Source organism: Octodon degus, unplaced genomic scaffold, assembly GCF_000260255.1.
Source record: "Octodon degus isolate 3935 unplaced genomic scaffold, OctDeg1.0 scaffold00087, whole genome shotgun sequence".
In the NCBI taxonomy this organism is placed as follows: Eukaryota; Metazoa; Chordata; class Mammalia; order Rodentia; family Octodontidae; genus Octodon; species Octodon degus.
In genome coordinates this window covers 5,272,018-5,299,223 of record NW_004524663.1, presented here as the reverse complement: position 1 = coordinate 5,299,223, position 27,206 = coordinate 5,272,018, and the positions used below count along the sequence as shown (strand labels likewise).

The following is a 27,206-nucleotide window of genomic DNA, read 5'->3' as shown; positions in this document are numbered from 1 at the left end:
AATCTGAATCTGTATGTAAGTGAAGTGGAGAGGACATGGAGGTAGAGCCCGACTATTCTGTATGTACAAAGGTCAGAGTGTGCCCCTGTGAACTCTGTCAGAACAGGGAGGACACTTGACAGGTTTGTTGTGAAAGCGAAATGAGAGAAGGCATGTGCCCAGCAGGAGATTCACTTATCAGGGTTTCATACAGCACAGGATTTCTCTCTCTTGCTCTCTTGCTCTATTTCTTTGTTTTTTTCTTTTTCTTTTTTCTTTTTTTTTTTTTTTGGCGGAACCAAGGATTGAACTCAGACCTTTGCACTTGCCAGGCAAGCACTTATTCTACTGAGCCATGTCCCCTGCCCCTTTTTAATACAGTTTATTTTATTTTAGGGAAGAGTCTACAGGGTGTTCAGGGTCTCACTACTAGATCGGACTCTCAGTGAGCCGCTGTTTACAGCCTCCCAAGAGCTGGGATTACAGGCACATGCCACTACTCCCAGTCTCAATCGCCATCTCAGTGCACCCCCGGGGACAGGCCTGGCATGGCAGGCCTGGGGATGGAACTCCTGGCTCCTGTGCCTGCTTGTAGGTGCTTTTCCTTGCTCTATATCTGCTGTCCTTTCATCTTGTGAGACAGCAAACCTCAGACTCTCATCTTCTTGACTAGAGTATGAGAGGATCAGAACAGGACATGCACATGGAGGGAGTTAGAAAACTCCAACAAGATTAAAGGTTGTACTGTTCCCTGAGTTCCCATGTTAATAGATACACTCATATTCCTTATTAAATCTCTTTCTATAACTATAAATATATTACACTTATAATTTAAATGAATAAGAAGTATATTCAATAAACATATATATTATATCATAACAAAAAGATCACCAAGGAAATACTGCATATAACCTGCTTTCCTTAACCACCCACAATCTCCAACGGTCAACTAAAACATTTTTATGTCATGTGTAACCAAGCTCATATTCAGATTTCCCAAGTGTCCCCAGAACATGTTTTGTGGTTGTTTTGACCAAAATAAGATCCCATCCAAGGCCAGCCATTGCATTTGCTTGTTCTCTCTCTCTCTCTCTCTCTCTCTCTCTCTCTCTCTCTCTCTCTCTCTCTCTCTCTCTCTCTCTCTCTCTCTCTCTCTCTCTCTCTCCCCCTGTGTGTGTTTCTGTCTCTTTTTATGTTTTCAGGACAGGGTCGACAGGGTCTCACTATGCAGATTGGACTCATAGTGATTCTCCTGTTTTCAGCCTCCCAAGCACTGGGATTGAAGGCGCGTGCCACCACACCGTCTCAATGGCCATCTCAGCACCCAGCTGGCGAGCTCTGCTTAAGTAGGTGCTTTAGTCCTCTGAGCTATCAGGCTGGCCTTTATTTCTCTCTGTCTTTTTTTTAAATACCAATGACTTTTCAAGGGAGCTGACCAGTTTTAAAGTTGAGCTCAAGCTGGGAGATAGCTCAGTAGAATAAGTGCTTGCCTGGCAAGTGCAAGGGCCTGAGTTCAATCCCTGGTTCTGCCAGAAAAAAACAACAACAAAAAAAGGACTAAAGGTGAGCTCATTGTCTTTCTCTTATTGATTTGTAGTTCTTTATGTTTCCTAAATGGCTTTTGCTGTACTAGTGTACTGCAGATGTTATATTTTCCTGTGGCCTGCGTTCCGTTTTCTTAGTGTGTTTGACTAAGTTTAAAATGTTCATAAAGTTCAACTTATTAATTTTTTCTTTTAATTATTAATTAATTATAGGATTATTATGTATGTTTTTGTCCTTTTCAAGAAATACTTACTTAGTCCGCAGTCAGAAAGATATTTGTCATTCCGGAATTGTTGTAGCTTTACCTTTTATATCTATGTCTGCAATGATTTGATTGTTTTTAGTGAATTTTTATGTATGGTGTGAGGGAGCAGTTGAGGGTTATTTTTATTTGTCATACCCAGTTGTTTCAACTCCATTTATTAGATTTCCTTTCCCCTGAATAGCCTTGGTGACTTTGTTAAAGTTCAGTTGACCATATGTGTGTGAATTTACTTCAGGATGATCTGTTGTTTCATTACTTTATTTATGGATCCTTATGAACATATTACACTAAAATAGGCTGAATTCTCCAATGCTTTTTCTTCTTTGAGGGGTCGGGGAGATGCCTCAGTGGAATAAGCAATTCCTTGGCAAGTGCAAGGGCCTGAGTTCAATCCCAGTTTCACAAAGTCCAAAGTAAAACAGAAAAAAATAATTCTGCCACTTTTTCTTCTTTGAAAAAAAATATGTGTAGGTCCTTTGCCTTTTTATACACATTTTAGAATATGTGGGTCAATTTTTACCAGAGCCTGTTTGGATCCTGATAGAGATTGTGTTGATCCTACACAACCATTAGGGGAGAGTTGCACTTTAACACTACTTAGCCCATGAATGTGGTGTATCTTGCTAGGTTTTTAATTTCCTTTGCATATATGTTACAGTTTGGTTTTTTTTTGTAGATGTCTCACACAATTTTTGTTAAATTTATTTTTATTTTTCTGTTGTATGTTTTGATGATGTTATAAATGAAAAAGGTTTATTAACATTATATTCCAATTGTTTTATGTTAATAACTGGAAGCTTAATTGATTTTTGTGTTGTTTTGAATTTTTGATTATTATTTTTTATATATTCTGCTGTTTATTTATTTATTACATTCATTTATTGTGTGTGTGTGTGTGTGTGTGTGTGTGTGTGTGTGTGTGTGTGTATGGCCAGCTCAGCCCACCAGGGGGCAGCAGGGCTGGCTGGCATGTGGTGCTGGGGGTTTGAACCGCGGTCCCTGTGCTTTGCCAAGCCTGTTCCAAGTAGGTGCTTTAGACCACTGAGCCATCTCTCCAGCCCTCTTTTGAATTTTTGAAAGTTGATCGTGTGTTCTTTTACCAGATGGTACAAGAGTCACATCCTGTTTGGGTGCCTGTCACTTTACATCTCTCCTTCAGGTGATACTGACGTTAAGTCAACTGTGGTGAACTCAACTTGATTTAAAGTTCTTAGGTAGCAGCACCACAAAGCAAGCGGTGTCTTTACTTTTATCTTTTCTGAGATACTTTCTATGAAAAACAGGTCAGTAGAAATGTACAGAATAAAGTAAAAATGGAGCATACCTAGATTTTTAAAAGTTTAGGGTCAGATGAGACCCTGAATGCAATTTAATATTATGGAATTCTATTTAGTAATAATGCTTCTTTTAAAAACGTGTTTGGTACAGGGTCTCACTATACAGCTTGGACTCATAGTGATCCCCCTGTTTTAGCCTCTCTAGTGCTGGGATTATAGGCATACCTGGTCTTAGTGGTTGGCTTGGTGCTCTTGGGGCGGGGCTGACACAGGATGCGATATGGGGGATTGAACCTGGGTCCTTGCACTTGCCTAGGCAGGTGCCTAAACCTCTAAGCTATATCCACAGCCCAGTAATAATACTTCTACACATGCCCAATTATGTGTGTGTGTGTATATATATATATATATTTTTTTGTTTTGTTTTGTTTTTGTTTTTCAGCACCAGAGATTGAACTCAGGCCCTTATGTTTGCCAGGTCAGCACTTATTCTACTGAGCCATCTCCCTGGCCCCACAATTTTATACTGTAGAAATAATTTTCATCTTAGCAAAAATTTTGAGAGGAGATTGAGGTAGTCATTTTTGTCTCCTCTGAATGAGGTTGAACCAGAGAGTTTAATCCACTTGTCACACAGCTAATTAGAAATAGACAGGATTGGACACTAAGTATTCTGTTATAATTTATTACTACATCTGCATAGTGACCACAATTAGATCAGGAGGGTCCCTGAGGAACCAGTTGAAAATATTGCCTAACCCTCCTGTGGGATTGCCAGCAGCTTTCACATGGGAAGGAGAGGCTGAATAGAGAGGCTGGAGGGAGAGGCTGCATAGACAGAGGCTGGGTAGAGAGAAACTGGGTAGAGAGGTTGGATAGAGACATGGATAGGAGAGGCTGGACAGAGAGAGCCTGGACAGAGGGGCTGGGTAGAGAGAGGCTGAATAGAGAGAGGCTGGGTAGAGAGGCTGGGTAGAGAGGCTGAGTAGAGAGGCTGGGTAAAGCGATTGCATAGAGACATGGATAGGAGAGGCTGGCTTCATTCTGACAGACATACCCCCAAAAACCCAACAAAACAAACAAAACCCATTTGTCTTCTTTTCTTGTGGAGATTTCCCAGTAGTTCTTGATTTCACTTTATTCCCTCTTCCCAATAAATCTCTGTTTCAGTCAGAAATCAGAAGCCTTGCTTAGAAATTTCACAAAGGCCCTGTTCTGATATGTAAGTGACCATTTAAAAGGATTATTCATGCTTGCTGGTTGGGATTCAGAATTCTGTGGGGCTCTGACGTGGTGATTTGTCTTGTGCATTTGATCTGTGTGGAGCTCCCCAGTGAGTTCTCATGATGGACACTTTACAAGCTTTTCCTTCCTAAGTAAAATAAACACAGCTTCAAAATGTTGATGTTGTCAGTAGTTTCCTATATAACTTATTTTTTAAATTAATAAAAATCATAGGATTGTGCATGCAAATGCCAGGCTTCAGAAAATCAACTGAGTAGTTGAAAACAGGTTCAATGGTCAACTTGCAGAAACTCCTGGGATTCCAGAATGGGGGAAGGGGCTGCACCTTTGAAGCTGATGAATTATTCAGACAAACTTTCATTGTCCACAGGTAAATGTTGTTCCCTGAGGGAAGACTTTCAGTGTCTACTCTTACAGTGTCACTAGAACAAAGAAGCCATTTACCCCAGAATAATAAAGCTTCATCCTTGAAATGACATTCTTTTGAAGCTTTGTCATTCTGAATGTGTCTGATTCGTGTTTGCAGATGAGTCCATGTTGCTGAAAACATTTTGGTCCAAAGGATTAGAGAAGTAAAGAGCATCCAAAGTATATTTGTGACCCAATGCCCACCCCCACCCCACGTGGAAGTTTTAAATAATCCTCTGTGTCATCATCCTTCAATAATATTTATGAAGCACCCATCTGTGCGTAGGGCTGTGCTGGATGCTATGCAAAACAATGCAAGCTTTTAGACTTGAGCCCTGCTCTCTAGGGCTGTTTACATAGCTAGCATCCTTGGTGACATCCAGAGGAGCCAGATGTGAGTAGTGTGTTTTGACTACAAGGAAGGCCATGGAAGGACCACACCCATAAATGTGGTGGTGAGGAAGAGTATTCTTCTCTCCTCTCTTTTTTCTTTGTGCTACCCCTGTTGTTCACCATTCATTCACTCTGGAAATATTTATAAAGGACCTTCTATGTCCTAGACATGGTCCTCTGCCATGGACTTGCAATCTAGTGGGGGAAGACAAAGAATAGCAAGAGAAGACAATGCAGAAATGCAAATAGTAACACAGCCTATGGGGAAATGAACTTGGTGCTGTAATCATTGGTTGGGATGGAGCAAGCTGCTTAGATAAGGTAGACAGAGAAGGACTTTCCCAGGAAGTCAACAATCAGAAACATGCAGCTGAACCTGGCTCTGATTCTGGGATTAGAAATGACCCATATAACACATGTGAAAATACTTATTCCTGACACTATGGTCTACAGCTATTTTTTGCCAGTTCCCAAGGTGAACTATGTTCTATAGCTTTATCTTGATCTCACTTAGCCTGCTGCTGGAGTCCAGGCAGCGTTAATCCTGCAAGCATGTAAGCATCTTCTGATCTGTGGTGACCTTGAACTTACCACTTCCTTCAGATCTCTGCTGCTTCATCTCCCAGATAAGTCGGAAATGGGAAATGGTAATGGGAAACAAAACGATGTGAATTAGTGTCTAATTACTGAGTCTCCTGTACATCACTTCTGCTACAGCGTAACAGGAATTACTTTGCCTCTGTTTGAAGCTTTTATATTAAAAATAATAACAAAAGGAAAACCAAAAGGAAAAAAGCTCTTTATTGCAGCAGTTATTACCCTGAAACCCTTCACATGGGCTGGTAGGATCAAGGCAGGAAAGAAATGGTACCCTCAGAAGGGGTTTACTGCTGAGCATTTAACCTTAGGAACTTAACCTGGTCCACAGAGGGACGGGTATGATACGGCAATCCCAAAATCAAAGCAGAATGAGGAGGCAGCCTGGGACTAGCAGTGGCAGGAAGCTGTTGATCCCCTTGGAAGGAGAACCAGGAGAGAAATGAGGGGAGCCCGTACCCAGCGATGTCCAGAGTTATGGAAGAAGGCTGTGGGACAGAAACAACTTGTCAGAAAGGAAGGAAGACCTCCTCTCTTTTTTCATCCTTAATCTCATGCTGTGCCTTCTATTGACCAAATCCAGCCAAAAGCCAGGGTGCATTTCTGTGAATTTCTGTTCTGGGCAGAAGACAGGGCAACCAGCATGATAGCCAGGCTTCTACTAGACTCATTCTTTCCCTTTATTGGGACCTTTGCTACAGTGAGTTGAGTTAGTCATACACATCAGTGACCAATCCTTTTTATAGCTGGTCCAGTGGAAGGCCCACTTCTTATTATTTTAAGAAAATAAATGTGATTTTTTTTTCCTAACTGACCTCTCACCATAGGCATCCACAAAACTTGAGCACTCTTTTTTTGTACATAATGTTTCTTTTATCACATATTTCTTAATCATTTTACTGTGTACTTCGTAGTTGAGTTCTTTTTTCCACTAAAGACTACTTGACAGATCCTCTTGATGGCTACGGGCACATCTAGGGTGTTGTATCTAACTGCCTCATGCACATGTGCTGTGTGTTTAGGCCATCTTGTTTCTCGCTTTGTTCAGCAATTGATGATTGGACTATCTCTCGCTGTCATCACAGCTGATGCGGCACAGTTCCTGTGTGGATGTGTTCTAGAACTTTTTAGCTGTATGTCCAGGAGTAGGACTGTTGGGCCCAAGGGGGTGTCTACACTTTCTTTAATCATTCTTGACCATGCACTTAGGTTGTGCTTCAGAATGCCTTCCCCAGTGCGCTTCCCACACTCATTCAGGTTCTATATCTTCAAAGCCAGGCCAATATTCTATGTGTCTAGCTTTCTAATTTTTCCAGTATAAATAGATAAGGAAAAATATACTACTGCTATTTTAATTTTTCACTTCTAAAATTACTAATTAGTTAAGAAGCCCTTCATATGTTTGAGGATGAGAATTTCCTTTTTTTAACCTCCTGCCTGGTCCTGTGCTTTGCCTATTCTCTCTCTCTCTCTCTCTCTCTCTCTCTCTCTCTCTCTCTCTCTCTCTCTCTCTGTTTCTCTCTCTGTCTCTCTCTCTCATCATGTATTATTATTAACAAATTTGTGATTGAGATTACCAGAGATAGGCTTGCCAGAGTGATCAAACAATTAAACATTAACTCCTCCTTTCAATACACCTCAATTTTTTTTCCTTGTCCTTTTTATATGTCTAGTTTAGTTTACGTAGAAAATAAAAATAATAGATAAGACATTAGAGATTATACACATTTAAAAGAACAAGATGAAAGATATTCAGTAGTCATTGTTATATTACACATTGCTGTATAAAATAGGCAAAAGTAAAACATTTAAAAATTAACTGGAACCTTCAAAAAACTACTAGAAATCAGTAGTGCAACCACCTTAGCTGTCTTATGTATATACTTACATGAATTTTTTTTTCATTTTTTTGTACCTTTTCTTTCTCTCGCCTTAATTGTTGATTCCTTGTGTTCAGTTTCTTTCCATCCTACTGTATCTATTGTACCTTTCAGATTTTATTTATTCTTTCAGCTTCTTACCCTAGTGAGGTGCTACAATGTGTGCACATGTGTGTCTCATTTATTTAACTGCTTTGCCTATTCTCTTTAGTGTTCCTTTTTGATTTCTCAGATGAATTTCAGGCATTTCCTTACATATTCAAGATATTAGACCCTTGAGAATTTTATTTATTTTTTTATTAATTTTATTGAGAAACAAATAGCAATGAGACAGTTTCAAAACAGGTTAGTAGGATAGTTTCAATAATTAATACATTGCATATTGTTGTCTTCATAGTGGTTATCCATGCAGATGCAGATGTGATATCCTGTCCAAACACTATTAGTACAACTCTTTCTTCTCATTGAGTTAAGAGAAAGTAGCTGTGTATCTATCCTGTTTTGTATATACAGATACAAAATGGTCCTTCATTTATATCCCCCTTTTTGGTTTAGTTTATGCTGAATTCACGTACCATCTCTGACAAAACTTAATAAAAAAGAGCCTTGACAATTTTAAACACTGAATTTTTATATTTTTTTAGACTAAATTTTACCTTTGAGTTCTTTTTTCAAACTGTCAGCAGACAAACCTGTAACCAACAACTCAAATTTAACATGTATAAATAGCAATGTTTCTGTTTTTTCTTTTAAAATTGCTTTCTTTCATTTACTATCTGTGCAAATTACCTATCATTCTAATAATTAATTTTAGAATAAGACCAGACTTCTACTTCTCTCTCATTTTCAGCATCCTTCTAGTCACTGAGTTTTGTTAGAAAAACTCCACTCAGAGTATCTGAATCAGGCGTTCAGCTTGACTCCTCCTTTTAGTTTGCTACTTCTGATTCTCATACATTTTTGCCTGAATTATTGCAACATCAAGTGAGTTGTACATATCTCTTCTCTCCTATCATAGACCACCTTAAAGCTAGTTGTCCTGGTTTCACTGGGCTATAGTCACTTTTTAATCCCTGGAACAGAAGAACCAAGGCCCACTGCTTCAAGGAGAGGTTTATTTTGGTTCACAATTTCAGTGAATTCAGTCCATGTTTGGCTGCCTGAAAAGCAGGAATAACATGGAAGAATGGTATAGAGGAGAAGCACTGCATCCAGGAAGCAGAGACTCGAGGAAGGAGATGGGGACAGGAGCATACCCTTGTAGGTGATCCTGCTAAGAACGTACCCCATGACCCAATCATCTTCTTTATTGAGGATGTTTGCATTTATATTCATTAGAGAGACTGGCTTGTACTTCTCTTTTTTAGTTGGATCTTTCTCTGGTTTTGGAATCAGAGTAACACTTGCCTCTGGGAATGAGTTTGGGAGAATTGCTTCCCTTCCAATTTCATTGAAGAGTTTGAGAAAACTTGGCATTAAATCTTCTCTAAATTTCTTGCAGAATTTTGCTGTGAATCCATCAGGACCTGGGCTTTTCTTTGTTGGTAGGTCTTTTTTTATTATAGTTTCATTTCTTTTCTCATTATTGGGTTATTCAGAGTTTATATAACTTCTTGACTCAGCTTTGACGTTTCATATGTACCTAGGAAACTGTCCATTTCTTCTGTGTTTTGCATCCTGTGAGAGTAAAGATCTTGGAATTAGGTATTGATGATCTTCTGAATTTCTCTGGGGCCTGTAGTGATTTTGCCCCTTTGATTCTTTATTGCTTGAATTTGGGTTTTTCTCTTGCCTTTGTTTTTGATTAGTTTGGCTAAGGGTTTAACCATTTTACTTCTTCTTTCAAAGAACGAACTTTTTGATTCATTTATGCATTGTGTTGTTTTGTTTATCTCCAACGCATTAATTTCTGCTCTAATCTTTATCATTTCCTGCCTTCTTCGGGCTTGACATGCTCTTCTTTTCTGGGAGCTTGACATGCAGCATAAGATCATTTGTCTGGGCTTGTTTCATCTTCCTAATGTGCAAATTTACTGCTATAAATTTTTCTGTTAAGACAGCTTTCATTGCTTCTCACAGGTTTCAGTAAGTTTTATCTGCATTTTTGTTTGACTGTAAATATTGTTTAATTTCTTCTGTGACCCACTGGTTGTTTAGGAGGTTGTTTTTTAATTTGCATGTGCTTGTGATGTTTTTATAGTTTCTTTTGTCAATAATTTCCAGTTTAATGCACTGTAATCCGATAGTATGCATATGATAATTTCAATTCCTTTGCATTTACTTAAGAGTGTTCTATGTGCTAGTATATGGTCTATTTTGGAGAATGTCCCTTGTGCAGATGGGAAGAATGTGTATTCTGTTGTTGATGGGTGAAACACTCTGTAAAGGTCTACAAAGTCAGTTTCTTCACAAGTTTGGTTTAGTTCCTTTATTTCTTTGCTTTTTTTTTTTTGCATAGTTTATCTATCTCTTTGTGACAGTTGTGTGTTAAAGTCCCCTATTACTATTGTATTATTGTTCTTTTGCTTTTCCATGTCTGTTAAATTTTGTCTTATGTAGGAGGGTACTCCTATATTGGGTGTATATATATTTATAATTGTTATCTCTTCCTCTTGCAGGTTTCCCTTCACAAGTATATAATGACCTTAATCTCTTTGGATGATTTTTGGTTTGAAGTTGATGTTGTCAGAAACCAGGATAGCTACCCCTGCATCTTTCTGATTTCCTGTTGCATGGGGGATTGCTTTCCATCATTTGACTTTTATTCTGTAAATCCCCTTTTATGTATGTGGATTTTTTTTGTTTTGTTTTTTTAAAGTTTATTTATTTTTTATTTATTGTGTGTGTGTGGCCAGCTCAGCCCACCTAGGGGGCGGGGCTGGCTGGCATGTGGTGCTGGGGGATCGAACCGTGGTCCCTGTGCTTTGCTAAGCTTGTTCTAAGTAGGTGCTTTAGACCACTGAGCCATCTCACCAGCCCCTGGATTTTGTTTTTTAATCCACTCTGCTATTATCTTTCTTTCGATTGGTAAATTGAGGCTGTGAGTTATAACTGATACATATTGGCTTATCTGCATCATGTTATTTTCCTGTTAGAGGTTTCATACTTTTTCTCTTTTTAAAATTACTTTCTCTGTTTAGTGATTTTTTTCTGTTGTTCTTGAAGCTGTGATCACTTCTATCTCTTTCTAAAATGTCTGTCAGTACTGTTCATAGGGTTGGTTTGGTGGTCATGCATTCCTTCCATTGTTCTCTGTCATGGAAGGATCTTATTTTGTCATTGAATTTGATAAATAGCTTTGCAGGGTACATCAATCTTGGTTGGAATTTATTTTCTTTCAGAACCTGAGATACTTCATTCCAACCTCTTCTTGATTTGATGGTTTGTGTTGAGAAATCTGCTGTTATTCTTATGGGCTTTCCCTTGTAGGTGATCTGTTTCTTCTCTCTAGCAGCTTTTAATATTCTATTCTTTTGCTGAATTTCTGAATTGTGCCGAATTTCTGAGATCTTGATTATTATGCGTCTATGTATAGATTTATTGTGCTTATGGCTGTGTGGAGTTCTATATGCCTTGCTTATCTGTATGTCAATATCTTTTTCTGATGTTTGAGAAATTTTCTGCTAGTACTTCTGTAAATGGTCTTTATGTCATTTATGCTGTCTCCTGCTGCTTCACTGACACCTGTTATTCTTATGTTATTTTTCTTTGCGTTGTCTTGCAGCTGCTGACTTGTTATTTCTTGGTTCCTTGTTAACTTTAAGAGATTTTTTATTTTATATTCATTAGCTGCAACACTGTCTTTGAGGTCTGAAAGTCTACCTGCAGTTGCATTCAAGTGGTCTTACCAGCTTTCATTGAATATCTGTTTGAATCTGTTTCATGCGTTCTAATTCTTTCCTGTATTGTTCATTGTGTTTCCATCACTTTTCTATTCTTCTATATTTTTGTATCTATGTCTTCTTTACATGTGCTGAACAATTCTTTCATGATTGTTGTCCTTTCTTTTTGGACCTGAGAGCTTATTTCTGATCTTATTTCTTCTATGGTCTGATGGACTTGTTTCTTTATTTTAGTTGTTATCATTTCAGAGATTTCAGGTGTGTGCTTTCCAAGTTCTTGTATGTCTTTGTCTCCTGGATTTGTTCTGCGTGGACTAGAGAATTGAGATTGTCTTTTGCTCCTGCTTTGTGTCACTTTTGAAGCTTGTAATATTTACCCAGAGAGAGTGCTGCAGGTTGCCCAGAGTCTGCCAAAGTTCATAAATGGCTCGAGGAAAGATCCACACCTGCTCACGCTGGGCCCACAGATCTCAGCTTTCCTGTGTCCCACTGGCCACTCAAAGTGCTTCTAATTTCTTAGAAATTTGTACCAGCACCAGCAGAAGCTCCACACCTGCATTCTGGGGCCTAAGGAAGATCAGAGCTTATCAGAGTGCCACAGGCTGCCCAGAGTCTGCCAGAGTTTTTCAATGGAACTGGTGCCTGCAATTTAAAAGAGAGATTTATTTATTTATTTATTTATTTATTTATTTATTTATTTATTTATTTTGGCGGAACCAGGGATTGAACTCAGGCCTTTGTGCTTGCCAGGGAAGTGCTTATTCCTCTGAGCCATCTCCCGGGCCCCATAAAAGAAAGTTTTATTTAACTTGTAGTTTCAGAGGATTCATTCCAATGGCTCCAAGGCAGGGACATGAGGGAAGGTGTGGCTACACAAAGCTGCTTACTGCATGGTGGCCAAGAATTCAGGAGAGGAACAACACTTAAGAGGAAATGGTCATGGGCCAGCTGGAGACCCCAGGCCCACTGCTCCCTGGCCTACCCAGGTAGACCTAGAAGGGTGGGGTTCTCTAGGGGTACCCAAAGCTAATCATGTTGACAAGTAAGCTTAAGTGTTACACTTCCTGAGTACTGAGTTCACTTTACCCATTAACTAAAGGAGAAATAGAATCTAAGAGGAATATACAGGTTGAATAAAAAAAGCTGCCCAGGTTTGCCTGCTCAGCTATATGTAAGAGTGGAGAGTAAGAATGGGAATGCATTTTTATTTATAATGAAGTCTTTTACAGAAACTTGACTGTTACAAAACCCCTTAGAAATAGTTTGGATTGATTTTATGGACATTGTGTTTACAGAAAAAAATACGCTGAGAGGGTGAGGAACTTGCCCAGCGTCACAGAGCCATGCAGATGCCATCAGATTGTCTGACTCAAGTCTCACATTCTTTTCCTATTCCCATGGTTGAGAACAGGGAACAATCTGACCATATCTGAGTAAAAGTCAATGGGATGAGTTGTCTGGCAATGAGGGTTCATGGAGGGATCCAGATTCTCTAAAGAGTGGTGGGTCATGTCAGGTAAACGTAATTGGTGTCAACCCAGGATGTCTTGTAATTTTCACTCTGATTATAACCCTACTGTTCAGCAAAGCTCTGAAAGAATCAGTTCCTGGCTTTCACTTATGACTTCAAGGAACATGTTGACAGGAGTTCAAGGTAAAGTTTGAAATCTATACCCTTGCCTCAGGTTCTGCTTGAAGCTGTAAGATCATCAGCCACAGCTGTACCAGAAAGAATTTATCAGGTTTCAGCTGCTCAGCTCTGCTATCCTCTGTGGAAAGTGGGTTAAGTAGATACTGTTTCTCTTCTGCAGAAGTTTTGAATCTGAGACAGACAACCCTAATGACCCCAAACATAAAAGACATCAATTAACTACAGTGAGGTCCTTTAGTAAGTAATGTGTTAGTCCTTGGGTATAAGATGTCCATGCCTAGAAAAATAAAAATAAATCTTGTCAGCTTCTGTCCCTGTGCCCTCACCAGGTGAGAGTGAAAACCAGCCTGAGATCCATTTGTCTCATCTCTGATCAGGTTTCTCCCTGAGGTTTAAGTTTGTCATTTGGAATTCTGAGCTCTTCTCAAATCCCAGATCACATCAGTGGTTTATATTCCAGCACACAGGACAGCTCTTTGGTGAGTTAAGGCCTGTATTGCAAATGCAAGATCTTTATCTAGGACTACATTGTAGCGGTCAGAATCTCTGTGGAGCAAATCAAAGAAAAGGAGCTGAAATGGAGTCGAAAAAGTACAGGAATGTGTTGGCTGACAGAACTGGAGCTGTTCTCAGGTGGACCTTGACCCAGCAGCTCAAGTGATACTGATGTTTGGCCTTCCTCCTTCTTCTACCTTGCCTTAGACATTGTTGCTCTCATCCTCAGAGTTCGTGCTCTGGCCCTATCTATTCCAGCAGTTTTGTCCAAGATTTCTAGCCTTCTATCCTGCGCTACTCTGTCTATGAGGATGAGACAAGGTTCTCTCCAAGCAGAAACTAAAAACATACCCTGTGCCTTGACTTGGGTGGGATGTGTACCACCTTGGACCCCTTGAATTGCCGGGGTTATAGGGCCTGGAAAGGCTGACATTCTAAAGCCCCGTTTCCTCACTAAATAGAGCCAGGAAAGGGGTCATTCCATTTCAAACCAAATGGTGGGTAATGAGCTCTCTCTTCATTACTTCTGGAAGGAATAACTTCAGGAATGTAGAACCATACATGGCAAGGGGGTGTGAGCTCCACAGGGCACTGGCTGCATCTCTTCTTTTTACCTACTCATCTCTCTCTGCAAATCCTCCACTACTCACTAATGAACTTTTTTTTTTTTTTTTTTTTTTTTTTTTGGCGGAACTGGGGATTGAACTCAGGCCCTTGTGCTTGCCAGGGAAGTGCTTATTCCACTGAGCCATCTCCCCGGTTCTCACTAATGTCAATAGTATTCAGATTGCCATGGTAGTGCTCAGCTGTGACCTTTGCAAAGGTCATGCAGTCATCTGTCCTTCTTTCTCATCTTCTCCCATTTGCTCCTTTCCTCCTTTACTTTTGATCCTTCTTTTTGCCTTCTTCCTGCCTTAATTTCTCTCTCTCTTTATTTTCCCCTGTCCTCCATTTTTTCCCCCTCCATCCTTACCTATGTCCCATATTTTTATTGATCAAATAACAGTTTTAGGGACCAGGAAGATAGCTTAGTGGAATGAGTGCTTGCCTGGAAAGTACATGGTCCTGAGTTCAATCCCTGATACTACCAAAAAACAAAACAAACAAACAAAAAAAAAAACAATTTTATCCCCTACTGTGTGCCAGATACACTGATTGGTTCTGATGGAGCTCATTTCCCCTTACACATCCTTTCTTCCTCCAGCCATCCCTTCTTGATCAATAAAACACATTCATATTCTTTGTGCAAGGTATTCTCCTGGATTCAGAGAGGTCCAGCAAGCTGAAAATCAAAGTTAGACCTGGAGAGTGCTTTCAAATCAGTGAGAGAGTACACTATAGATCAAAGTCAAAATTCAGAGGTTTTCCCCTCCTCAAAGAATATAAGAATAACACTTCTCTCACTGAGGACTAAAGAGTTAGTGGGCAGTGTTTAGAGTAGTGGCTCCCCGCAGCCCAAGCTCTGTAAGGTTAGCTGCTGCTGTCAGATCATAGGAGTTTCATACATAACGAACTGAAGCACGGTCCAGCTAGTCTCATGATGAGTCTCCAGTTCTTCCACATTAAAGGCTAAAGCATGGCCAGTAGCTACCCCAGATCTTGTATTTCATGCAGAAGAGAATGATGGGGTATGCTCCTTGCTGTGGGTCCTTCCATTTTACAGCAAACTGCTGTGTGAACTTCATGGGATGTTTTATAGTTAAAACAGTGTAAATAATAATTGTTAGTTTTCTTTAGTTCTTTTTGCATGTTTTGTGGCCTCTATCTAGAGGCCCTGGAAGCCTCATGTACTCATAGGTGGGCCTTTTTGGAGGTGGCTGCATCTAGAATGTATGACTATGGATTAAAGGTGCATGAATATGGACTAAGGGTGTGATAACTGGTCCAAGGATTGTTTTTAACAAACTTCTGGATGTGGGTCATGGGAAGGCCCACCCTGCAGTGGGTTACACCATCCAGAAGGCTTACACCCTAGACGGGAGGCTTACCGCTTTGCTGCCTCCTGCCTGCTCTGCTATGGACTGTTTCTGCTCTGTGATACCTCTCTGTTATGTGGTTCTGCCTTGGTGGCAGCTGGCTGTGGACCAAAATTTCTACAAATATTAACCCCACAAAAAATCTTGACTTTAACCTGTGGGTGTCAGGTGTTTTGTCTCAACAATGAAAGAATAACTAAGAATAGGTATATCAAACTATCAAACTTTTAGCTGGTAACTAAGCAATAGATCTATTTCCTTTTGATCCTTGCCTTTTAATTACTGCTCCAGAAAGTCATTACAAATGAGAAACAAGCTCAGTAAGGTTAGCTGTTGTTCACTTTATGGGATGATTCCATAGAAAACACATTGGACCCTGTAAACACCATCTCTTCAGAAGAATAGACTTGCTGGAACAATATTGTTTTGGTTCTTTTTCTTTTAAAATACATCTGTGTCTATCTGTATGCTGGCCAAAAGCCATTAAAACCCCATGTAGGTCTAAAACATTTATCCCTACCATTAATTGTGATGATAGGGTTTTGACTTTTCATTGCACATACATCCCATTAAAATGTATTATGTGATTCACGTGCATATTGTAAACATTAGTTCATTTCCTACACTGCTTGTTTCAGCCACAATTACAAAAGCAAAATAAGAGAAACATTGTAGCCAAATGAATTGTTTTCATGTTGTTGATGTAACACTGGCTACTCCTTAGCAGTTGGCATCACAGCCTTAATATATTGTCATAATGGTTATGCTCTGCTTTTAGATTAAGGAAAGTTCATAAGAGCCAGTGGAGTTCCTTTATCTGCAAAGTTGCTAGCCATGTCCTCTGCTATAGTAGGGAGAGATCTAAGGGGTGCAAAGGTGGGTGCTCCTGCCCAAATGGGATTTCTTTCCATGAATCTTATTAAATCAGGGGGGATGGGGTATGAGAAATTTGAGAGCAAGGGTTGTTGTAGACAAGACTAGCTGGATTTACAGAGGAAACTTTTGTCTATCAGCCAACTCTTAGAGTATTGTGAGGCTGGGTAATAGCTCTGAGTCAGCATCACATGCAACCAGAGTAGGCCTATTAGTTTGCTTTCTGGACTACAGTGAAATACCTGAGGCAGCTAACTTTATGAGTAGACATAATTATTCATTTCACAATTTTGGAGTTCGAGGGCATGGTACTTGTGTGAGTTCCATTTTGGCAAAGGTTATTCCAGCTAGTCACATTGCAGTGGAGGTGTGTGTGTATGTGTGTGTGTGTGTGTGTGTGTGTGTGTGTGTGTGTGTGTGTAAGTACACTGACAAATAGCATGTCAGAAAGAGAAAGAGGGAGAGACAGAGAAAGCCAGAGACACAGAGAGACAGGTGGAAAGGACTCCCATAATCCCCTGAATGGACATATTCCACCCGAGTGATCCAAGAACCTCCCACTGGGCCCCCCCTCTCCAAGCTTCTGTCACTTCCGAATAGCACCACCTTGAGGATCAAGGATTTAATCATAATAGACTCTCAGGGGACACAATTAAACAATTACGCTATATCCCTTGAGGCTGGCTACAGGGAACAGAAAAGGAGGTATGAGTGTGTGTATGTGATGGTCCATGTGATTTTCCTGCTGATCCCTACCACACCTCAGAGCTTCTCTGTGACCACTTAGATGGAAAGTGGTTGGGGCCTGGGTGGGGCTGTTCCCTGTGGAGCTCCCAGGGAGCCATGTTCCTTCCAGCCCATAGCACTACCTTCCTTGGATGTGCAGCTTTGTCCTTAGTATTTAAGAAGAAAGCTACCAACAGCACATTTGCATTTTGGCCATCAGCAGGAGAGGATAACTGAAGGCAGAGGACATTCTTTATATTTTAAAGTGCTCCACAGAAATGCGCACCTGATCCTTTTACTTATATCCTAGCATCCAGAATTTAGTGACATGGGCCCATGCAAGGAAGCTGAAAAGTGGAAGTCTTCACTGTAAATGGTGTACGCACCACCAAACTTAGGGGTTTCTCATGAAGAAAGTTGGAGGGAATGGTGATAGATGGGCAAGAATCAGCCTCTGCTGAAGCCCTGGATGTCTACACATTTTATGTAGTTATGTAGTCTCTGTAAATACAAAATATCTCTCTAGTATTTGATTCCTAAAATAATTTTCTTTCTGCTAAAGAATTTAGGAGCATGACACAAACTATGATGATGATATTAATGAGAAAGAAGAAGGAAATGTACATTTACTAAAGCTTTCAAACTACAGCATATAGTCACTTACAACCCATCAAAACAATTGTATTCCCTTGGTTTTGCAAATGAATACAAACTGATGCTTAGGATGGGAAAAACACACCAAGATGATGGAGTCATGATGTTGGGAGTAAGACAGCTTACAGCCATGGGTAATAAGGACCAGCCCTCTGGTGACATGAGCAAGGTGGGAATGGTTGTAGCTCATCCACTGAGATGCCTGGGAAGGAACTCCAGAGAGTGTTTCATTTGATGTAGTTTTGTTTGTATTTTAGGGAAGGGTATACAGGGTATTCAGGGTCTCACTCTGAGATCAGACTTGTAGTGATTCACCTGTGTACAGCCTCCCAAGAGCTGGGATTACAGGGGCGTGCTGTCACACCCAGTCTCAATTGCTGTTTCAGTGTGCCTGGGGGGTGGGGCTGGCACAGCAGGTCTGGGGATCGAACCCCTGGCCCCTGTACCTGCTTGCAAGTGCTTTAATCCGCTGAGCTATTTGGCCAACCCATGAGAATGGATGGTTTATTGCTTCTGTAATATCACAGAGGCACCAGCTCTGCAATCTTGGGGGTGTGGCCTTGCTCCTTCTGACCAGGCATTAGCAGTGCTGGCTGTGACCCCAGCGTGTGACCTGGTCTCAAGGAAGAAAAGAGGCTTTTTTTTTTTCATGTATTTAGTACAGGGTGTACAGGGTCTCACTACACAGATTGGACTCATAGCGATCCTCCTGTTTTCAGCCTCCCAAGCACTGGGATTACAGGTACGCACCACCATGCCCAGCCTCAGTCTCTGTCTCAGTGCACCTGGGGGCGGGGCCAGCTCAGCACACCAGGGATCAAACCCCGGTTGGTCCCTGAGCCTGCCTAAGCAGGCACTTTAGTCTGCTGAGCTATCTGGCCAGCCCCTGAGGCTGCCTTTTATTTATCAGTCTTTACATGTAAGCAAACCATCCCAGATGCGCTCCTGTGCTGGAGTTTTCCTGTCCTGAGTTCATTCTCCTTTGCTGAGGTGTGGCCACCAGGAGGAAATCTGGGCTTTGCAAGGAAAGCAGTGGAAAGGGCTCAGCTAGGCAGCTGTCAATACTTTCTAGTTTAAGTTACTTCACCATCTTTAAAGGATATTCTAAAATTAGGGGTGTTTCCCAAAATGCCATTACCCTTGGTGACACTGACAGATTGCAACTTACCAACAGAACGTTTGAAACTCAACCTTACCATAAAATATATATGACCTAGAAAGTCAGGTGTCAGTAACAGCACTTACAATAAGATATAAAGAATAAGAAATCCCCTTAATAGACATAGTGAAGGTGAAGAGAGGGAACCACTTGCATTGGCCTAGGAGATCAGGGCTCGTTATAATAGAACTTTTCTTAGACTATCAGTGTTGCTCATGAGAAACCCTCATTTGAGCTCCATAAGGACAGGACCACATTGTAATCTTGTTTTGTTTCCCGTCTGAGTATAGCACTTTGATCCTAGTCACTGACCAGTGAGGTGAGCAGGTATGTGTCAGAGTAGGAGGAGAACCAACCCTGAAAGAAACATCTGTTGTCCACAACAAAGTGCTACATGGGGTGGTGGAGGGCTCGAGCTTTAGACGCAGAAAGGCCAAATTCAAGATCATCCATTCTCAGGTGTTATGTAGGGGAGACCCGCCATTACTTAAGCTTTCTGTACCTGTTTTATCGTCTCTCAGATGCAAGCCGGGTCCTTAATCTTGCCTGGTGATTGTGCGGCGTGAATGGTACTACAACTGTAAAGTGCATGCGCTCTTAGTGAATACTGGCTACCATTGTTATTTAATGTAGTTCACCTTTTTCTCTCCTCCATCTAAGGACTCAATTCTATTCAGTTATTTATTGAAGAAAATGTTGTCTTTATATCATAACATTTCTCGTTCTTGGAAGTGAACCTTGTAACATAGTATATAGCATGATGAATTAAGAATCATGACCTTCATGAAGACATTTCTCATCTGATTCTGATAAGTACCACATGCTGATATTTGCTATAGTCTTACTCAGTGTTGCTGTCTTCCTAAAACAGCTGAAGAGTTGATAAGGTTTTTGCAGAAGAGCCTGGGTTTTCCTTAACTGATGAAATAGCCTTTAGCCAAAGGGCTGACTTGCCATGGTAATTTCCAGATCTTCTCAAGCTTCTTTGTGAGCCCCACCCTTTCTCTATCACATGTGTTAAGTATCTTTAAGCTATCAGTGTGCAGCTGGTCATGATAGCTACATGTCCAAGACTCTATTTCCTTTCATTGACAGGAGGGGCTATTTTCTTAATAGTTTCCTCCTTTAACTGAACTATATTCCATATTTCATTCCCAGAAACAACACAGTATTTCAGAGCATGATGAGCTGTTCTGGGATAATTAATCCAGCAAAGGGAACAAGGAGGTTAGGGGGAAACCCAATTGCAGGGAGCGCCCTGGTCTTGTGTGTACTTGAAGAGATGGAGGATGCTGGTGTGCTCTTTGCAGAGAGAGTCACAGCTCAACAGGAAACATCTGCTTTCATCTGCTCCAAAATCAACAAGATCGATGTGGTAGGAAACCTGTTGTTGCTGTGTGGGTTCCATTTCTCCAGCCAGACGTTGCCTGAGATCTGGGATGTTTGGACAGGCAGCACAATGTGGTCCCATTTATCAAAATATGGGACAACAAGCAGCATTACTTGGGAATGTCCTGTGGCGATTTTTCTATTCAAAGGAGACTGTTTTCTCTCTCAACCTGTCTTTCTCTTTCCCTTTATGTTATTTTCTCTCTTAGCCTATTTCTACTCCTGTTTCAATTTTGAAATGAAACAGCCTTAATTCTTAGCTGTCTCAGCCTTAATTCTACCACCACGTTCTCTCTCATGAGTAAGAAGGTCTCCCTAAAGTGGACACACACACACACACACACACACACACACACACACACAATTATCAACCACACCTCGTTCTACTAGTCACCCTCAGAAACACTTACCCAGAATTAATTAAAAATGCTACTGTAGAGAAAAACCGCCTCACTTTTTGTTGATTTGAAAAGTAAAGATGGTATCTGACACTTAAATTGTATCTCTGAAGAATTCACACCAATTTTAGCATTCTTGTAGCATCAATTTTAGCATCAGTGTAATTGTGATAGTAATCATTTAAAAATCACTACACTACTAGTAATATGTAACAGATTCATAGCAGACAGTGCGCCTTGTCACTTCCACCATCATTTCTAAGTGTTATTGTCCATCATGTCCTAGGTGCGGTGAACAGCCAACCCATAAAGACCAGAGCTGAGGCCTTAAATAAAAAACATAGTCATTCAGGTAAAGTCAAGGTCACCTTTTCTGGTATGAGTTAGATTGATCCAGCAAAAAGATATTAAAAGATCATGTACTATATCCCTAGAATCTAGCCAGACCATCAGATGAGATAAATGGAGGCACTTTCAAGGTTTTATCTTTCAGCCTGGCCACTGGGTCAAGACAAAGAAAGGATCGTCCACTAGTCACTTTCTCCTCTCTTCCTCTTCTGCCCAAATGCTCTACACATCAGTGCATATGTGCCAAATATTGGGCTCCCCCAGTGTGGACAAATGCATTTCCTTTCTGTTCACCAACAACCTCTTCTTTGGTCTCACTGTTTTCCTCATTGCTCTAGGCCAGATAGTGTATGAAGTATGAAAGGAAAGTCCACAAGCAACTGGAAAGATGCTCCGTCTGTCCTTGAGAACCTCAGAGTGAGGAAGAGCTGCAGACAAGTAAATGACTGTAGAAATAATGGTACATCAGTGACGCCAAGAAATGAGGGTTCAGCTTCACTTAACATTGGAGGATTCTGGAAGGGCAGGGCTTCAGAGAGGGAGAGGCATTCGGAGAGTGTATTTGAGGTTGGATAGGTTTGGAGAATAGGACTTTATCTGGTAGACAGGAAAGAGAATTGGAAGGATAAGCTGGCAGTGTACAGCAGTCAGCAGAAGGGTGTGCAGTAGAAATGATTGAAGCATGTAGGGAGACTGATCACAGTTTTTCTGGAGTGTTTATTAAGGATCATGGAAGTACACATAAGTCAACCAGCAGTGTGCAGTGATGCTCAAAGAGCAGCCAGGGAGTAAAGGAGATTCGCTGTGTCCTGTTTTGGGACCTGATCCTGCATGACATGGAGAACCAGTTCTTCACTAGGCCTTCCTGCATCCCTTGGCTTCCTGTCTAATTACTCATTGGTCATTCCAAGTCTATTATTATCCAGTGTTTAGCTGGTCTGCACATGCAGTGGAAAACTTGACCATGAGTAGGAAGACCTAGAGTGTAGGCTGAGCTTTGTCCCCACAGTCCTCTGGAAGAGGTCCTGAAGTTGATGTTTTAGAAGGCAATAGGCGGGAAACAAGTCCAAAGCTGGCAGATGGGCAACCAAAATGACAAAGGCTAGCCAAGGAATTCAAGAAAGAGCTTCAGATTTGGAAATGGGTACATGACCACAGGAAGGAGTCCTCTGAATCACAGGAGTATTGTAGCTGAAGCTGTGGAGTTGACTGTGGGTAGAGTTTGTGCTTTGAAACAGGAACTCACTTGTCTTAGACACAACTCCAGTTCCTTTTTCTATACAGTTTTATTCATTTGTTTATTTATTTTAATTTATTTTCATTTGTATTTTAAAGTTTTATTCCTTTGTTACATAGTTGAAATTTATCATTTTATCCATGGTGCTATATAGCTTACTTTATGCTTTTAGTACTTACGTCATGCTTATTTTACAGTGTTTTTTTTTTACATGTATACCTTGACTCTTGACCCTAAATTTGTTAAGGCAGTATTATGGCTTATACCTTGATGTTCCTCCAGAGTCTTTTGCACTCATAGGTGAGGGTTTGGGGAGGTGGGTGGATCATGGGTGTGTGATGCCGGAGTAGTCAGTCCATTGGTTGGTTTAGCATAGTTCTTTGTGCACGTGGTGTATGAAACTGAAGAGGGAAGACCTGGCTTGGGTATGGGTGGCACCAACTAATAGGTTTGTCACATGGATAGAATGAAAAGGGAAAGAAGGAAGGCTCACTGCTTCATGCCTGCTATGCATAGGCTGTTTCTCTGCTCCTCTGCCCTTTGCCTTACCGTGCTGCCTTGGAGAGAGCTGAATGTGGACGGAAATCTCTATAAAACATGAGCTGTTAGGAATCTTTCTTCTTTTAGCTTGTGGGTGTCAGGTATCTTGTCCCAGCAAAAAGAAAGTAAAGGTAGGCAGGAAAGATCTCAGGATGATATACAAATATGCTTTGCTAACATATACTGCTTTAAATGGTGTTTAGATATAGTATATATAAATACATAGCTATATTTTTATTGAATTAAACTTAATTAAATTCTATCCTCTTTCAGAATAGAAGCTGTGTTTTCTAATACCTGAAAACTATTGCAGAATCAGTGTTGCTAAAGGACTGCCCATTTTTAATAAGTACTGGTGTGTATTAAATGATGGCTAAATTCTAAGTAAGTAAAGATGCTATCAGATATGCAGTGAGTCAACCACGTATGGGAAGATTGGGATCCAGGAATTCCTTTCACAAATGCTCTGCTTGTCTATGTTATTGGTTCACCAATGACTTCCTGCCAGCCACAAAATAGAGGAAAGTAAATATCAGGTGAAATTCTTTGAATCTAAAGGTTCTATAGATGTCTGTATTTGGATTCCTGTAGAACTACTTGATAAGAGTTGGTGAATCAGTACCCCAGCTCCATACACTAGGGTGTGTGTTTCTAACAGGCTTCTAAAGGGCCTGTGTTGAATTATGTTGGTCATGAATGGTGGTAACTGGCTTGAGGAATCAACTTTTTAAATTTAAAAAAAATTAAAGAATACAAAATGATTGGAAAAAAAAACCCCACAACATTAGAAATGATGTAAGATTTCACTAAACAAAGTAATAGGAAGGGCCAGCCAAATAGCTCAGCAGATTAAAGTGCCTGCAAGCAGGCGCAGGGGCCAGAGTTCCATCCCTTGGCCTGCCCAGCTGGCCCCGCCCCTGGAGCGTGCTGAGATGGCAATTGGGACTGGGCATGGTGGCACACACCTGTAATCCCAGCTCTTGAGAGCCTGTAAATAGGCAGATCACTATGAGTCCCATCTAGTAGTGAGACCCTAAACACCCTGTAGGCCCTTCCCTATAATACAGAAAACAAAACAAAACAGAAAAACCCAAAGTAATAAGAATTCAACAATGGTTGCTAGACTACATGATGTTATCTTCAAATTAGTTGTTCAGATTACCATATATAAACATGTAAGATTTGTTTAAAGAAAAACAAAAGAAAACAAAAAAATAACAAAGAATTTATAAGATATTCAAAAGAGGAAGAAAAAAATTAGAGTAAGTTTTTTTAAGCATTAAGATCTCCTTTCAAAATACCAGCAGGTATCAACAATTATCCAAACTATTCTGCATATATACCTAAACATATTTTTCCTTTCTTTCATTTGTTATTTTCCTCATCCCAGTTTTTCCTTCCTATTGAATAATTTCTTTGCCTTTCACAGTATCACTGTACCCTTTAGATTTTTGTTACTGCTTCTGGTTCTCACACTAGTGAGGTAATACGACGTTTGCACATGTGGATCTGATTTATTCCACTTATCAGTATAGTCTCTAACTGCATCTATTTATCTACAGAATCCTTGAATTTAACTTTTTTATAGGTGAATAACATTCCATTGTGTAAAAATCTCATGTTATTTTTATCCATTCCTAAGTTGATGGGCATTTAGGTTGTTTCCACAGATGTAGCTATGATGATGGGTGCCCATATATCACTGTGGTATGATGATTTCAGTTCTTTTGGAAAAACACTCAGGAGGGCAATAGCTGAATTGAATGGGACCTCCAGTCCTAGCTTTTTGAGGAATCTCCATACTGATTTCCATAGTGGTTGCACCAGCCTGCACTTCCACCAACGTGGAAAAGGGCTCATTTTCCCCCATAGCCTCTCCAGCATTTGTTATTGGTTGACTTCTTGATGTATCTATTCTTTCTGATGTAAGATGTTACCTCAGCATTGTTTTAATTTGCATCTCTTGAGTGACTAATGATGTTGAACATTTTTTTCATATACTTATTTGCCATTTGTACCTCTTCATGTGTGAAGCATATGTTCATCTCAGAGGACTCAGCCTTGATTAATGCTCGTCTCTTCCTTGTCTTCTGTTCTTTCATACCTGTGCTATCTTCACTGCATTCTTCCTCCACCAAAATAAAGTGTGTGCTATTCAATCCTGCAGGATTCACGCCTACCCACGAGGAGGTAAACCATGTTTGAAATGTATCTATTCTCTTTCTTCTCATTTGTGTTGAGATATTTTAAAGCCCCAGCAACTTTCCCCAAACACAAAGATCCAATTGCTTGTGCCTACATTATGAGAAGTAGCCAATGAGAAAAGACAGGACTGTAGACACACATCACACCATTACCACCGTGTAACTTAGACATGTGCCTGGCTTTGGGCCTTCCATTGGGCCCCTTTGAGCGAGCAATTCTAAAGGAGTGTTTCTAGCTTGGATGATGATCTATGACTTTGTCATTTTAGGAACCTGGGTGCTGTAACTCTTTTGAGGAAACAGAGTCGACAAAGCCAATAAAATACACATCTACCACAAAGAGAAGTTTATCTGAAAAAATGCTATTTCCTTTTAAGCTCTCAATATTGACAGTTTTTTTTTCTCCAACTGGGTTCAATGAGTTGGCCAGAAAGGCAGGATCAAACACAGATGGGAGGTGTTAAATCTGGCAAGCTAGACTCCATGAATACACCAGCCTGCTGTGACGCCATTCCTCCTGATAAGACCACCACCTTTTGAGTCAGATGCCTGCTGCATCTCTCCAGGCCCATTAACAGCATAGCTAGATGAAGTAGGCACCCTTCTAAGTTATGTTTAGCAGAAGGTCTTGTGAAACAGCTTTCTTCATCAAAAGATGGTAAGACACAGTGGTAGGGCTGCATCTGGAGGTCCCTTCATTGACAGTAGGTTACATTTTACATTTTCAGGTTAATCCTGCTGAGAAGTTCTTGTGATAAGGCCCAGGGAGATGCTTCTCTTTCCTCTATACCCCTGCCAAAACCAGGAGATCTTTGGCAAGAAGCAGTGAGGGCCAGAAAGGAGTGTGCTGTCCTGGGCCATGGGGGAAGAGTGAAGTGCTTGTGTCATGGCTCCACTTGTGGAGAGCTAATGGAGAACATTAGTTCATTATCCTAGATGGCACATTTCACAGAACATTGAATTGTGTCTCCTCTTGTTTTCATCATTCATGACAATATCTCAACTTAAGATAGGCATATCAGACCACAAATTTACATTGATAAGTGAAGTTAATGCCAGAAAAAGTACATTACATACCTAATCAAGCAAGAAGCAGTAAGAAAGCATATGAATGCCATTAAATTCTGGGTCAAAATCTATTTACTATTATTGGAGACTTACTGTTATCCCAGCTATCCTGAAAGATCAAACTTCTGTGTTACTCCCCAAATTTCCTGGCCTCTGACCGTGTATACCAGATGTTGGAGGTGGTCCAGAAAACCCAACTAGTTCTGCCTCAGTTGGATGGTGTCTCTTAGCTGCCGTTGACTTCTTGAGGGACTTTGATTTCAGCTAGTGTTACAGAAGCCTCTACAGTAACCGTTCCTTACTTAACGTCACTTGGGCCATACAATGCTCAAGTCCTCTCTGATACCATCAGGGAGCAGGAAACTCAATTCTTTCACCTCTGATCATGCCTATTTTTTTCTAACAAAGCCCAGACTGCCCTATCCAGGAGTTACTGAGAGCCTGCTTCTTATTCTTAAAATCACCTGCCCGCGTGATGCTATTCTGTGTCTACTGAGTTTGACCAAAGGGTCTTAGACTTATGTGGCCTACAGGAGTCATCTCCCTGCCAAGAACTTGCTCTCCTTCAGGGACCAGGTCAACTCCAGTGCATGTTTATTCACTTCTGTGGGTGCAGGGAAGGGGTCCCCTGGGAATTTGCCCCTTGAAGCTTCTGTCCCCTCTGGGTTTCCTAAAGCAAAAACATCTTTGGGCTCAGAACTGGGCTCTGCCCTGTGCTCAGCCCTACCGACAAGTGGTATTATTTTTAGTCCTCAGACCTTTTAACTGGCATCCTGCATTGTTGCGGGTGTGAGATAGAAGTGCTTTGGAAATCAGACCCTGTCACTGATAGCTTGTCCTGAACTGGAAAGGTGATGGGAGAAAAGATGCTTTGTGTTTAAGGGAGGAGAATACAGGTGCTGTGATGGCCAGGCTTTGGCTTTTCTCACCTTGCCTCGGCCTGCCATTTGGTGACGTGGTCATGTGCTCTAACCAGCCCAGGCAGTGGGGCACTGGGGCCGAGAGCCATGTGCCTGCCTGCACTGGCACCTCCTTAATCCTGTCTGAACCCACGGGA

At 40.8% G+C, this 27,206-nt stretch overlaps 1 protein-coding gene across 1 annotated transcript in view; it reads left to right on the top strand.

The window, feature by feature from the left end:
* Positions 1–27,206, top strand: part of Pgm5 (phosphoglucomutase 5) — a 204,185-nt gene that overhangs the window by 50,655 nt on the left and 126,324 nt on the right. The gene's annotated exons all lie outside the window — the stretch shown is intronic.